Genomic DNA, 15473 nt, shown 5'->3' with positions numbered 1-15473 from the left:
CATTCTGAAGGGGAACAGAACCCCATTCCCATTCCTATCTCCCTTTCCTTTTATTGGTCTCTTTACCCCACTGAACTACCACTGGAAAGAAACTTACAACCTGGGGAAACTTAGTTCCTCATATACAGTTATTTTTCTTACATTCTTAAAGTGTAGCTGTTTATACTTTTAACATAAAGGATCTAACATTTGTTCTTATAATTTTCTTTGGAAAAATGTGTCTCTAATTTGTCAAATGTACATTCTTCTTCAATGAAATTTAAGTCAATTTAGCATCTTTAATTTGGAAGTTTTGTCTTTATAGTAATAACATGTGTTTTATAACTTTTGGCAAAAATGTACTGTATACATACAGTAATGACTAACTAATTCACCTTGTTAAAAAATAAAAAGATAGCACTCTGATAATAACCAGAGCTATAAAAATAGAAAACAAGCATTTAAATTTGAAAACACTAAATCTTTATCTCTATCTTTCAAATCATAGATACTTCTTCAAAACAAACAACAGAGCAATTCCTCTTTAAATTTTAAGTTATAAGGTCCTTATTATAAGTGTTTCATTTTCTTCATTAAGTGGGAACTTTAAGGTTGATGTTACTCTCAAAATTCTCTTTCAGGAAATAACCTACCCTCAGAATTTCAAAATATACACAAATAATGTATACATATACATTATAGATGTATAATATTAGATTATGTCATGCATTATGTATTATGTATTTTGAATATATATATATATAAAACAATTCAATGTCTTTCAAACTTGGAAAAAGTACAGACATCTTTTTTTAAAAAAGCATTACTGCTTGTTTGTAGCATTTCTTGATCACTGACCTAACATTATGCCAATATCTCAATAATGAGAACCAATCTTTTCCATCAGTATATCAATATTGTATCTATAAACATGTGAATGTGTGAAGTATAGAATGGAGTCTGTGATCCATAAGGCAGAAGTCAACAGAATCCATGTCTAATGGAAGGAAACTTAAACAGACATTTGTAGATACAACTGTTGCAGATGTTATCTGCAGACCACAATCCTTATGTTTTCTCCCCCAATAGTAAATAAGTGATTCAAATAAGACACTGCGACACCGTCTCTTCCACTTCTCACCTTGTACCTGCATGAATACTCTACAACTGCAGTCTAAGAGGTATCCTAATTTATTTATAGCTATATATATCAGTATATATAGCAGTATATATACTACTAACAGCCTTAATGTTTTATATCGATCTGGGCTCTGCCTTCAACCCTACTTGGATGCTGGCCATTATGCAAGTTTCCAAGTCAGACCCGAAGATAGACTGTTAAAACTTAAGTGACAACATGCATGTCTTTCACTGTTACTGGCAAGACAATACCCACAACCCAGAAGCTCTGAATAAATAGAGAATCTAAAACAATCTCTGCTATCATCATGCACCCTGGAAAACAAAAAGACAGGGAACCAAGAGAAATAACAAAAGAAAATAAACTACTGAATAACATCATTCTGTTGACTACAACAGACTTATTGAACAGAAGTCATTGCCTGGCACTGATGCATTTTTTGGGAGCTCACAAACATTTCAGCCAGTACACAGTTACCACCTAATTTCCCTTTAAGTCATATTTTCCTGAAACTCTAATAGGTAACTTATGTGACAGAATCAGACTTCCTCATACCAAGTAAGCAAACATAGGAATGGCTCAGAAATGAGGGCTCAAGGTCAGAAAGTCTAAAAGTAAGACAAGTCAGTAGAAAAGAGATAGTACTACATGGAAATATGTGAAACACTGTAGGAAGGACAGAAGACAATGAAGATTTGCTGAGCATCTACTATGTGCCAAATACTAGGTCAAGGCACTTCATATATGTTATCTTTTTTGATATTTCATATCCTTATGAAGTAGGCATTATAATCACCATTTTAGAAATGACACCAAAGCAAATGATTAGGAAGTAGAATCTAGATTTTAAATAGGTTCACCTAATATCAACCATTAAGCTATTTTCACTTCACTGTGTAGCCTCATGCACTACATTATATAAATATTTCCTTTTGGTGTTATATCTACACTGCAGTTCTATAGCCAGGGATTCTTAAACATTAGTTCCCAAAAATTAGTACAAATCATTCTTTACCTCAAAAAGAGAGATTATCTCCCAGCAATGAGTTCAGTTTTTGGAGAAAAAGGCTGGATCTGCTTTTAATCTCAAATGCCTGGTAAGGCAACATAGAAATATTTGTGAGATTGTTGTTATTCTCATCATAGAATGAGCACACATTACATTTTCACCTCTTTTCCAGAAGAAATGGATCCGGGCTTTAAAGTGACAGCCAAGAATTTATGTAATCTTCTATTGCAGTTTTAAACATCTGACGCAAAAAAAGAATAAATCACTTTTCCATTCTAATAATCATAATAAAAAAAAGTCATCATGAATTGAGCATTTCCCAGGGGCTAGGTCCTATGCTAAGTGTCTTCCATGCATTATCTTGATCAGTCCTCACAACACTGCTGTGGTCTCAGATAAGGAGACTAAGGCCCACAAGGGTTAAGTTACTTGCTCAAAATCACATGGCAACATAAATGATAGGCTAGAATACAAATCCAGGTCAGCCTGTCTCCATATATCATGCCCCTAAAATACAACACATCATTTCGAACTAATTATTTGTTGCTTGTGTTGTATTAAAATCCCTTCCAATGTCAAACATGCAAGACGAATTACAGGTGAGTTACAACTATGGTGATGAGGGTGCCATGGGTGAATGGTGTAAGAATAGGTACATAGCAGATAAATTACATTATAATGTAACCAAGATAAATAGGATCTCTCTCTTCTCTAATTTGCCAATAAAACAAAGAAGGGGAGGTGACAGCTCAAAAGAAGACAATCTTCATCTTTAAAGCAAGATACAGTAACATAATGAAATTTTTTTTTAAAAATGGATGAATTCCAGGCAAGATTTTTAGAAAATCTTTCAAAGCTAAAATGAATAAAGCATAAGTTCCAGTAAGTATGTGGTCTTATTGGCAGCAGTATACAGAGATCTGAAGTCTTTAGTTAGCTGCTTTCTCAGAAACTCCAATCATGCAATAAGGCCTGCTGTAAACACTGTTCAAAGAAGCTCTCACTTCGCATCTCACAACTTTGTTTTAGCAGTGAATGCAGATTGGCACAGATATTATATTGCAGTCGTACTCAGACATTCCTTCCCTTGACCATCACTTACAGTACACAATGCAGCTAAAGTGACCCCATACGTGCAACTCAATAGGCATAGAGGATTGAGTTATTCACGTGAGAATCAATTTTACACCAGACTAGAATAAAAAGTTGCTTTTAAAATGCGTAAAAGAGGCTAAAAATACACACTATTTCTTTGGCAGCAAAAGCACCACACTGACTTCATGCTAAGATAGAGAATAGTTGTATAATAGGCCATAAAACAGTTATCAAAATTCAATTTTCTAATCAAATGTCTTGATTTCAGATCAGAATGACATCAGAAATAGCTCAAATAGAACTGCTTTTTCAGTATAGACTTTACCTCCTGTGTCAGTGGAGACTGTACATTCTTTTAAAAGCAATCTCTTAGAATGATGGCCATAGGGTGACAATAAATTAAAACAAAACAACTGTTACTAATCCTAACAATAAATCCATTTCCAGATCCCAGGTTCCAGTGATCTTGACCTTGGTTTAAAGTTGAAGTGAAATGCATAGATGTCTTAAAACTGGGAGCATAAATCAGACTGAGTACTTACACATATTCTAGCAAATCCTTTATTTGATTATTATCTGAACTTATCCTTTTGACACCAGAGATGACTCAACACATCTGGAGTGCTGTTTTGACAGTATTTCTGATTTACACTCCTAGACGCATTGCGATCTATAGGTTTTAGCAATATAAATTTTAAAAATACACTCTATAATAATAATTACACGTATACTCTCCATTGCATCAACATGACATCAATAAGTCATCAAAATGAGCATTTTTGGGTTTTGTAAAAATATATTAAGAATGGTCTCCTTTCTCTTTTCTTATTTCTTTTCTTTTAAAATGGAGTCTCACTTTGTCACCAGGCTGGAGTGCAGTGGCACAACCTCGGCTCACTACAACCTCCACCTCCTAGGTTCAAGCGATTCTCCTGCCTCAGCCTCCCGAGTAGCTGGGACTACAGGCGCCCACCACACATGGCTAATTTTTGTATTTTTAGTAGAGACAGCATTTCATCATGTTGGCCAGGCTGGTCTCGATCTCCTGACCTCGTGATCCACCCGCCTTGGTCTCCCAAAGTGCTGGGATTACAGGCATGAGCAGCGTCCAGCCTCCTTTCACTTTTCTATGGCTTCTGTCACTACATTTCCAAGCAATTCGGCTTTTTCAGTTTTCATAGGTTAGCTGTTTCAAGTTCAGTTTAGGATTTGGGGCTGTACCATGTAATAGGGTACCTCCTTGACCTAGTGGAAGCTAATTAATTAAATTTGGGGGAAGATGGAATTCTGTCTTGTCTGCAGATTGAAACTTTGGTCAAATGGTGCCTTTTCAGGGAAGCAGGAGAAAAGAATATTTCATTTCCTTTTGAGTAGCTGTTGTGAATTTTGAATAGTCCTAGATTATAGACATGCACATTTAAAAATAAATCTCTCCTTAAAGAATCCCCCAAAAGTGGTTATTATCATATATGTTTGTTACCACCTTGTTGTGTATACCACAGAGACTGGTTATTATCATCTATGTTTGTTACCACCTTGTTGTATATACCACAGAGACTGGTTATTATCATGTATGTTTGTTACCACCTTGTTGTATATACCACAGAGACTGGTTATTATCATGTATGTTTGTTACCACCTTGTTGTGTATACCACAGAGACTGGTTATTATCATGTATGTTTGTTACCACCTTGTTGTATATACCACAGAGACTGGTTATTATCATATATGTTTGTTACCACCTTGTTGTGTATACCACAGAGACTGGTTATTATCATATATGTTTGTTACCACCTTGTTGTGTATGCCACAGAGACTGGTTATTATCATATATGTTTGTTACCACCTTGTTGTGTATACCACAGAGACTGGTTATTATCATATATGTTTGTTACCACCTTGTTGTGTATACCACAGAGACTGGTTATTACCATATATGTTTGTTACCACCTTGCTGTATATACCACAGAGACTGGTTATTATCATATATGTTTGTTACCACCTTGTTGTATATACCACAGAGACTGGTTATTATCATATATGTTTGTTACCACCTTGCTGTATATACCATAGAGACTTCACAGTTCACTAGCCATGCACTTCTATTCAATCCTTTGATCGTCAATGGTAAATCTAAGGGTCAACTAGTTTTTCTTTGAAATGCCCTATATGGCACGGTTATAGGAAAGGCAGAGTATCACTAATATCATATTCAATGAATAGAATAAAGTATAATACTACTTATATTCCTACTTTGAAATTGAAGTTACTTTGAAATTTCAATGGCAACTCTGTTTACAGTCCAGGATTATTCCTAAAAGGTCAGACTACACAGAATTGTTAAGGGGTAAAATTAATAATGCCTACTTTTCAAGAAAGAAAAGACAATCGCTGGTAACATGTCTACATAATATCTTTGAATCAATGACATAAAGTACATAGCCATCAGTGGAAAATACTGCTGTACTTATATTACAAATTCAAATCACTGTTCTTATTCTGGAATTTCAGCTGGTTTATTTTTAATTTTACTGAGAAATCTTACCATGACATTATCCTGTTGGAAGATCACAAATTAAAGCATTTTTTTTTCTTCATACTTGATCACATCTGTTTCTTCCTGTTCATCGTTTCTCTTGTTCTAGTGTTTGACTCTGTTGAATTCTCATTCACCCTTTGAATGATCTCCTTTCTAATTTTTAGAGAGAAGTCTCATTTTTAGGTGGTGGATGCAAGGAGTATTTTTATTTTGACTCATCTTCCTCCTCATGTCATTCCCAAATTCTCATCTCAGAGTCTCAAAAAGATCAGTATTCCAAGAGCTGGAAATTTATCATTTCTGTCAACTCAGGTGGCTACTACCTCTAGGATTTGGGAAAGGCTAGAGGAAAAGAGAATATTGTTCCCTTTTCTTCCTCCTCCATCCTTTGAGCAATCGTGGCAGAGTAGGACTCAGAAATACTGTCGTCATGGCCTGCATTAAACTTATGCATGAAGAAGCAGGAAATAAGACAGGACAAATATTTACCTTTAAGCATGAAAACCAGGGTGGGGTTGGAAGGAGTGAGAAGAATATTGGACAATGGTAGCAGTTCACTTAGAAAAGAACTCCACAACTCTAAAGCACTTTAAAATGGTGTCCATCAATTCTTCTTCAGTGTATTAGGTGGTTTACTAAGGTAATACAGATTGGCAGATTAGAAAAATGAACTGTAGGATTAAATGACAGACTTGAAATGTATAGTCCCTAATACTTGCTGTAGTAAGAGCAAAGAAAGTTTTAAAAGGAAGGGTCGGCCGGGCGCGGTGGCTCAAGCCTGTAATCCCAGCACTTTGGGAGGCCGAGACGGGCGGATCACGAGGTCAGGAGATCGAGACCATCCTGGCTAACACAGTGAAACCCCGTCTCTACTAAAAATACAAAAAAACTAGCCGGGCGAGATGGTGGGCGCCTGTAGTCCCAGCTACTCGGGAGGCTGAGGCAGGAGAATGGCGTGAACCCGGGAGGCGGAGCTTGCAGTGAGCTGAGATCCGGCCACTGCACTCCAGCTCGGGCGACAGAGCGAGACTCCGCCTCAAAAAAAAAAAAAAAAAGGAGGGTCTCCAAGAAGTAGCATAAGGAGAAAAAGGCAAAACGGGGTTCATTGAGCGCTGGCAATAAAAAGCTGCCTGGGGAAGTCAGATATGTTCAATTAAAAATAGGGATGGGTAGGTGTTAGTGAGTATTTTTTTTTTTATTTCCACTGAAGCCAAGACAAAAGGAAATGAGCTTCAATTGCAACAGGAGGGATTAAAGTTAAACATTAAGGGAAAAAACCTTCCTGATGAGAAGGCTGGTGAGATAATGGAACACATAATTGAGAGGGCTGTGGAAGCCTATCCCTAGAGATGCTTAAGAATAAACATCTATCTTTCTGGGGCGGTTTTAGATGCTGAAGGGCTTGGAGTATTTGAATGGAGACTTTTAGATTTATCTTCCAGTCCTAAAATACTATTGCTTTATTTAATGAGACAGACCGTTTCCTTGGTACATCCACTGAAGCAACAACGAATCGGGGAGGGGGAAGTAAGCAGCAGCACTATTTTATTTTGACCTTGCTTGGATAAAAGCAATTCTCAAAGCACCTGAACCAAAGCTTATACTCAGGTGTGGTTAATCTTATAATAGTTGATGAATCCATCTCGTGGTGATTTCACAAAGTTAACGGCAAGTTTGGACTGTGTTCCTTCATTAAACAAAGGGATTGGGAAAATGTCTTCATTTAGAAAGGGAACCAGTTGAATTGTTTGTAATGTGATGGGAAGACTAAAGTAAGTTTGGTTATCTTGCTCCTACCCAGAATAATCCACTATGATCCCTAGGCTGCTTTGGAGAAAATCCAGTTGTTCTATATAATTTCAGGGCCAGGAAAGAGATATACTACATATACCCATCCATCCTGCAGCAAGCATCTACCATGTGCTGGCTCTATTTTAAGTGCTAGGGGTACCAAAGTCACAAAACACATCCACTACCCTGAAGGATCCCACTGCAGGGTTGCGTTAAGGGAAACAAATCTCTGTAATACAATACGATCCCAGACACGGTATCTGGACAAACTGATAAGAGAGGGGTGTTGTGGGTCAGGGGAGAGTCACGAATGGCGTTAGGCAATACTGGAATTATGAAGGACTACAGGAGTCAGCCAGCTGCAGTAGGCAAGATGGGAATTCTAGGCAGAAGAATAACATGCCCAGGACCAGGGAGACCTGGGAACAAAGGAGAGTATGCATCCTTCTGGAAGCTGCAGATGGGTGAGAATGATGGCAGCATAATTGCTGGTGGAAGTAAGAATGAAGGGACTGGAGACACAGGAACTAGATTATGAAGGGACTCATGAGTCATGGCAGATAATTAGGAGTTTATTGTGAAGGCAATGAAAGATTTCAAGCTCTGGAGGGATAGGATCAGACCAGATGTGTCTATATGCGTTGCGTAATATAAGTAAACTCAGCTGGCAGCATATTTGGCTGTGATTTTTCAGTACACAGATAGTGGTTAGGTCAGGTGAACATGCGAGTAATTACCAGGCTGTTAAGTCTCATATGCCCAAGCCACAATCCTGTTTTTATTGGGTTAGGCTGCTATCTGAAGCTTCAGCCAGGCGAGCCTGCTGGCTCATCCTGCTTCTATGCTTGACAGCTAAATGATGAAGTCATAATCCTGGGGGCTAGTCTTGGTATATATTTCTTAAAGAAAAAAAAATCATGGTTGGCTAACTCCATTCTTAAAGAGCATTCTTATATCACTTGTACCCCCAAGACACTGTGAATTAAAAAATAAAATGTCAAGAGTTACAGAGTTCCACTTTATCTTCATCAAATACCCTGTGGTTTCTGAGCAATTATCATAGTGCTTTACCCAACAGCTGTGCAGTGTTTATTCCTGGTCTTCTACGGGCACAAAAATGTTTAGGAAATCATCTACGAAGATAAGTGTGGCCATTGGGGACAATTCTCTTGCTGATGATCATTTTCACCAAAAGTAGGGAGCACCATTATGAATCATCTATGACCACTTATGCTTAAGCTGAATACATTAAAATTTAATGGTTTCAACATAAGAAGCTAGTCATAAGTCTGCACATCAAGGCACTAATGTGTTGGGCCCAACTGTACTTAGGAGAGGAAGGTCAGGAATGCATGACAGCCAACTATATTTTGCTATAAAATGAAAATTATGAATCTCTAATCACAAGTGAGGAGTCTTTTTTAAAAATTCATTATTCATGATTTCATTCTCTAAATTATTCATTTTCTCAAATGTTATTGCTGTAGCCTTTTAAACTTTTCTACTCCTTCCACTTTCAAGTGATAAATGCCTGAGAACTGAGCAGTCTTTAGCCTTTGAATATAATATAATGCTATTTCAACATGCTGCGGGCTTCTGCTCACAATTATTCCAGATTATGAATGCAGTTTGGCCATTCAAGGTTAAAACTGTCACCTTTCATTTGGTCTAAGACATAATAGGTTCATAAAAAAGAGGCCTGTTTCAAGAATTTTCATTTCTAATAAAACCTAAATTTTGAAAAAAAGGCCTCCTCTATAATCTGGCTCCAGTCCACCTTACCAACGCCATCTCACATCATTCTCCCCATCACCCTGACCTCCTTCCTACCTCCTTTGAACCCTTTGCCTGCCCTGTTCCCTCTCTCTGGAATGTCTAGCCTTCCTTGCCATGCCCAAGCCCATCAAGTACATCTTCACACTGCTGGCTCCTTCCCATCCATCCTCACCTCACATACCCCCATCTTAGTAAGGCTTCCTCAAGTACCTTCTCCCCTGCCATTTACCTGTCAGTAAGCACACTACCCTGCTTACTGCCTTCATCTAATTAAAACAGTTAGTAATGATCTTTTTTGTTGTTTGTGTATTGTTTTCCCTTCCCACCACGATGAATACTTTATGAGACTTTGTCTATTTTGTTCCCCATAATATATGCAGGCTATAGTATCAGAATGGGCACAGAGTAGGTATTCAATAAGGATTTATAAAATAATTTTTGATTCTAACAGATAATAAAGGTATATTTTAATGCAAAATCACCTCTTCAGTTAAATATGTTCAATTTGTTCCCAATTTGCCTCACTTCTTTCAATGAACTGACTTCATGAGCCATAAAAGGGCTCTACCTAAGCTATTAGCAAAGCCACAGGCCATAACCTAGAACTTGGGATGGTGCTGGTAGAGGGTTACAACATAGACTCTCACTAAGATAAGGATCCTGGGATCCTAACAGTTGGAGGTAAAGAAAAAGAAACTGTGGTTCAGAGAGGTTAAGTGAAAAACCATCCACTTATCTTCCAGCATCTTGCAATCCATGGAGGATGTTCCAAGCCAACTGTAGGATCATTGGAAAAGAAAGAGTCTAGAAGCAGCCTGCAGCATCACCAACTTAGATTTGCTCCTTAGAAATGCCAAAAATCCATGTGCAGATTAGTTTCATACTAAACCTGCCTCTCGGGTAGAGAAAGAGAACCCACTTTGCCCAGGATTACCCCTCATCAGCTGTCATGGTCCACCAGACCATTTTATCCAAAGGACTGACATTAATTGCAAAAGGAATGGAACTAAATGGTTCAAGTTTGTAGAGGATAAGTCTGTCAGTTATTGAAATATATTTTCACAATAAAAATCAAAGTATGGTACCTTTGAGCATTTTATACTTTCTCAAATTAAGTGATGTTTCTGGATAGCACACAATGTATTACTAGAATAAAGAAACCTTAGATTCAGATATTAACTATAAAGTAATGATGCTGGCCTTCTAACTAATTCAAAAAGCTATTCAAATGGAAACTGAGTGCATAATTACTAGACATTCTTGGCAAATGAAAAAAAGTAAAAGATCTTCAGATAAGCGGTCCAATTAAGCACCTTGGGATAATTGAAGAGATGATTTTACAAGTATTCTAGACAGGGTTATCATGGTATTTTTTTGAGAACTAATAAATTCTTCAAAGCATTTCTTTGAAATACTATTATTGGCATTTGTAGGAGACCTGAAGTCAGGTAGAGGAAAGGCAACTGGTCTTGTTATAAAATTCACGCCTAAAATGACAAAGGCTCAGAAAAGGGGGCTGAAGTAAATACTTGCTGAATAACTGATGAGCCAGATAAAGATCAGAGACACAGAAAAGCTTACATTTCAACTCCCAGTCCCATATACAACCCTTCAGATTAGGGTAGTCTTCTTGTAGACAGGCTTGTACTTCTTATTACTCATTAAAACTAGATTTTGGAATGTCTACTGAAGTCATTCAAACTGCCCTTTTGTACCTTAGGTGGCTAATGTGGCAATATAATTTACAGAGGATACATTATGTTAGACCTTAGAGCAGTTCTGTGATGTTCTCAGATGCCCACCAAGGACTCCAGCAAATTGACACCTCTAAAGTCATTTTCCTGGCATCTTGAGTTGAATTTAGTGCCAGGTCTTCAAATGTGAATAGCTCATATGTCATCCCATTATGCCACCTGGCCTCTGACCAGTACACCTTTAAAATAGATTTATTTAGGCTATAAACTTACAGGACAGTGCCTCTGTCTTCAAATATATTACATTTAAACAGCTGGGAAAATAAAATACCAATTTTCCAATGCTGAAATTTCTGAGGCTAATTTGAGAAACAGTATGAAGAAGACTATCAAATTCTATTAAAGACACAAATTTAGATGATGTTTTGTAATGTACTAAAGGAAAACTCATAGAAAGCAAAACATAAGACTGGGAAAACTCTCACGGGCTCATCACCCTTGTGTTTGACTTGAAGTGTGGGTAAATAATATTTAACACAATAAGTGGGGGTAGGGATGTCATGACTTTAATTAGAAGGTAGTTCCAGATAGAGAACAAATTCCTCTAGTACATCGGAGGATATAATTCACTTCCTGTTAATAAACTCACTCACTCCTGTTGCCGTGAGAGAGACTTGTTGTCTAATAAATTTTTGTAGATTATGAATTAACTGTAAGAAATGAGGCTGTGTCTCAAGGAAATCACTTAGTGACACTGGTAATCCAAATACGTACTGCCACATAACATTGTGCGCTACCAAGTGTTATCAGTTAGATAAACAAAAATAGTAATCAAGTATTTTGTACCCAGATGGATTTTCTACTCTCACTTAAAACACACATACATAGCAATTAGAGAAACACAGTGTGACATCAAATGACAATGAGACATACTGGCAGTAATTATTAAGTTGAAGCATGTGAAACAGCTAATAATTAATCTATAGGAGTTAGAATAATTATCAAAGGGTAGAATATTCAGGGAAGGCTTCCTGCAAGAAAAGCAAACATGAGAAATCACTCAAATTCAACACGTACAAAACCAAATTCATGATCTGTCTCCCTCAAACTGTGTGCTTTTCCAAAGATGCCTTCTTGATGAATGACACATTGGGCAACTAGAACCAGCAATCTGGGGGCTCTTTCTGATACCTCTCTTTTCCCCTCAATTCTTATCTCCTATCAACTACCAAATCTTCTCAATTTTATCTCTGAAAAAAGTTCTCATACTCATTTGCTCCTTTTCATCTCGATTGCTGCTTCCTAAGTTTGGGCCTCCATCATCTCTTGCCTTCATACTATTTCCCTCATTTTGTAATTGAGTATCTGCTTAATTACTTGATTCGCTGAAAAAACAGGCTCCACGACGGAAGAGACCAAGTCTGCTTTGCTCACCGTTATTTTTCCATTGCCTGTGACAGAACCTGAATGTAAGGAAGGAATAAGTCAAGAAATTGACCTAAATGTAGTGAAGTGTTCAAGATAAAGAAGAGTGGGAGAAGAAGACACAATTAAGCCAGATTATGAAGAGCCTGGACCTAAAACAAGAAGCTTCTTTATTCATTCTAATTAGGAATGGGTCTGGATATGTGTCCCTCTGAAGAAATAACAAGATGGGGCAGTGCTCTTTCGTTTGATACCGTGTTTATATTGGCTATATTCTGTATACTTAAAAAAGTTAGCAACACAGGTTTAAAACTTTATATTAAAAAGAAGGAGTGAAAATATAAAAGGAGAAATGTTACAAATTTGTAAGAATCTCAGGTAGAAGTATGTCAGCTCCCACCCCCGCCCTCACCTTGCTCCATCTGCTGACCTTGGAAATCCTCCCTTCACTTGGCTTCTATGTGGCTACTTTCTCAGAGTTTTCCTCTTTCTCACTCCTTGGCTGCTTCTCTTCAATTTCCGACGTTGGCTCTTGCCCTTCTATCTGACCTCTAGACATTGGAAGGCCTCCAGATTTAGATCAAGCCCCTCCTCTCTTTTCTCTCTCCATATAAGTGAAAACCCATTCAGTTTCAAATACCATACATAGACTGCTGCCTCCTGACAGTCCATCTGCAGCCCAGGCTTTTCCCCTGAGCTCCAGAGCACTTGGCATCTACAGCTGGGTGCCAACTAGGTCTCTCAAATGGAATACAGCCAAAACTGAGTCTTTGATTCTGCCCTCCCCAACTCACATACACACATACTGCTCTTCCCTCAGACTTCCCCATTTCACCAATAGCACTACTGTCCACCTTGGTACCAAAGCCAACGTTCCAGGAGTCATCTTTGCTTCCTCCCTTTATTTCATCCCTCACACATAATCCAGCACGAAGCTCTGTATATTCTAGCCTTTAAAACATGCTGTAGATCTTCTTACTTCTATCTCCATTGTCACAACCCCAGAAAACCTCATCTCTTGCCTACATTTCTACAATAGTCTCTTCAGCTGTTCCTGGTTTTCATTCCAGCTGTTTTCCAAAACATTCCCCACATAGCAGCCACAGTAACTTTTAAAGGCATAAATCAGATTATGTAATGTCTGTAATACTTAAGACTATTTGATGGCTTCCTACTACTCATAAGATCACTATCATCTAAATTCCTTACCATGACAGGTAAGGAACGTTACATAATCTAACTCTCCCTGCCATTTGTCCTCATCAAGATCAAGCCAGATAGACCATGTGTCTTTTGAATATGCCAAGCCCTTTCTCCCCTCCTGGCTTTAACTTCTATTCCTTCAGCTTGGAATGCTATTCCCCTGCTTCCTCATTTCCTCATCCTTCTCCTCACGGAAGCCTTCCCCAATCACCCTATCGAAAGTAGCCTCCACCACAAACTCTCTCAACTCATTGTTTCACTGTGCTTAATACAACCTGCAATTCTATGTTTAGTTGTATAACTGTTTATTATCTGGCTCCTCCCCTGGAATGTAAGCTCCGTGTGGGTAGGAATCCTGTCTCTCTTGTTAGTCATCACACCCCAATGCCTAACATAGAGCCCAGCACACAGTAGCAGTTTTAAAAAATCTGTTAAATTTTTAAAAATTGTCCTATTCAATGAGTAAACATTCTTTCCCCATTTTAAGAATAAAAAAAGAAAAAAAAAAGACCTCTCCATTTGTTAATATTTATGCTCCTAATATTATTCCGTTGGCCAAAAGAGGAATTATTTACATATGCTCCCAAATTTAACTTTAAGAGGCCACAGTACAATTTGGTACAATTTATAGGTCTGGAAGGGAATAAAAATAAGATAGTTAACATAATAACATGAAGAGTCAGAGGGCATTACTGGAACAGAGGAAAAGTGAACAAAGTTTAGAGATGGGAGGAAGACAGCAGAAAAGATGTAGTAGACAGGTCAAGTGAGACAAATATGAGGCTACAAGGTCCCTGAGGAAACAGGAAATGGGAGAGGATGTAATTCATTCATCAGCTGTCCTTGTGATACCCATTACACGGCAGACACTAAGCTATGCTGTAGTAGCTAACACAGACACAGTCCAGCTCTTCATGAAACTTAGAATACAGTGGGGAAATATTAAATAGCCCACAATGAAGATGCAATTATGAACTATGCTTCACCTATAAAGTCCAAGAGACCATGAGTGAGAATAATACGGGTCACAGAAGACATCTTACAGAAAAGCTATCTTTAAGTTGAGATCTGAGAATGGCTATAAGTCAGCCAGTGAGAGTGTGGGGCAGGTACAGGAGAGGGAAGGTTTGGGAATGGATAGAGGACAGTATTCAGGGCAAAGTGAATAGCATATGCAAAACCAGAGGCAGGAAAAAGCTTGGTGAGTAGAAGTGAAGGGAGATTTGTGTGGGTAAAGCAGAATGGGCAAGGAGAATTGTGAAGAAATTGCTGGTGGAGAAGTGGATGGAGAGACAGAAGTAGAGTTGTGCAGGCCATGGTTTCACAGGTCTGAGTTTAATCCTAAAACCAAGTCATCTTCTGAGAAAGAACAGAAAGATAAAAGATTCATAAAATTACACATAAATTTTGAAATAAATGGATGAGAAGGGCAGTTTGCTTTAAATTTCATAGTATAGTAGAAGTGAGGTCTTCTGCACAGTTTGAGATGAGATTGGAGCTTGAGCAAAATGACAGGCATTAACTTCTGTTGGGAATGAGATAAGAAATCAACTAGAAACAAGTAAATGAAACGGATTAGCACAGAAGGGTCCAGGTGAAGTTACACAGCCAGAAAGGAGGTAGAAGCAGCTGGGTCAGCTTTATAATTAATTTTAGTAACAATTTCCAATTGCAGACTCTATCTAAGAAAAGCCAAAGATTGACTCAGGGCTGGAGACTGACAAGGAATCCAAGAGAGAAACCCATTGAGTTTCAAGGGCAGAGCACAAAGGGCTCATGGAGGGGCCAATGGAAGTGGAGTGGATGTGTTGGAAGGTGAG

General features: G+C 38.0%; 1 protein-coding gene across 9 annotated transcripts in view; it reads right to left on the bottom strand.

Annotated features, from left to right (window-relative positions):
• The window catches only part of BBS9 (Bardet-Biedl syndrome 9), a 602892-nt gene that overhangs the window by 139713 nt on the left and 447706 nt on the right, over window positions 1-15473 (bottom strand). The gene's annotated exons all lie outside the window — the stretch shown is intronic.

Source organism: Trachypithecus francoisi, unplaced genomic scaffold (assembly GCF_009764315.1).
Source record: "Trachypithecus francoisi isolate TF-2019V2 unplaced genomic scaffold, Tfra_2.0 Lachesis_group4, whole genome shotgun sequence".
NCBI lineage: Eukaryota > Metazoa > Chordata > Mammalia > Primates > Cercopithecidae > Trachypithecus > Trachypithecus francoisi.
Note: the sequence above shows the minus strand (reverse complement) of the source record. Positions and strands in the feature narration are given on the sequence as shown.